This window comes from Myotis brandtii, unplaced genomic scaffold (assembly GCF_000412655.1).
Source record: "Myotis brandtii unplaced genomic scaffold, ASM41265v1 scaffold633, whole genome shotgun sequence".
Classification (NCBI taxonomy): Eukaryota; Metazoa; Chordata; class Mammalia; order Chiroptera; family Vespertilionidae; genus Myotis; species Myotis brandtii.
The window spans coordinates 3177786-3178224 of record NW_005370423.1 but is presented as its reverse complement, the minus strand read 5'-3'; positions in this window follow the sequence as shown (position 1 = coordinate 3178224).

Sequence of the window (439 nt, the reverse complement as noted above, 5' to 3'; positions counted from 1 at the left end):
TGGGCGGGGCTGCTCCTTCCAGACACACAGCCTGGAGTTATGGTGAAGCCGCCTGCGCTTTGCCGTACATACGAGGCTCCTTTCATATTCAGTGAGGTTCACGGAGCCCCGGATTCTTTTTTTCATTTTAATCCTCACCCGAGGGTATGTTCCCATTGACTTTAGAGAGAGTGGAAGAGAGAGGGAAAGACGGAGGGAAAGAGAGAGAAGTATTGATGTGAGAGAGACACATCGATGGGTTGCCTCCTGCACGTGCCCAGACCAGGGCCTGGGCCAGGGAGGAGCCTGCAAACGCTGTACGTGCCCTTGACCGGAATCGAACCTGGGACCCTGGTTCATAGGTCGACGCTCAACCACTGAGCCATGCGGGCCGGGCAGGACCAGATCCTTTCTGTCCGATTCGGGCAGACGCGTCCATACCGGGCGTTACAATATGTAC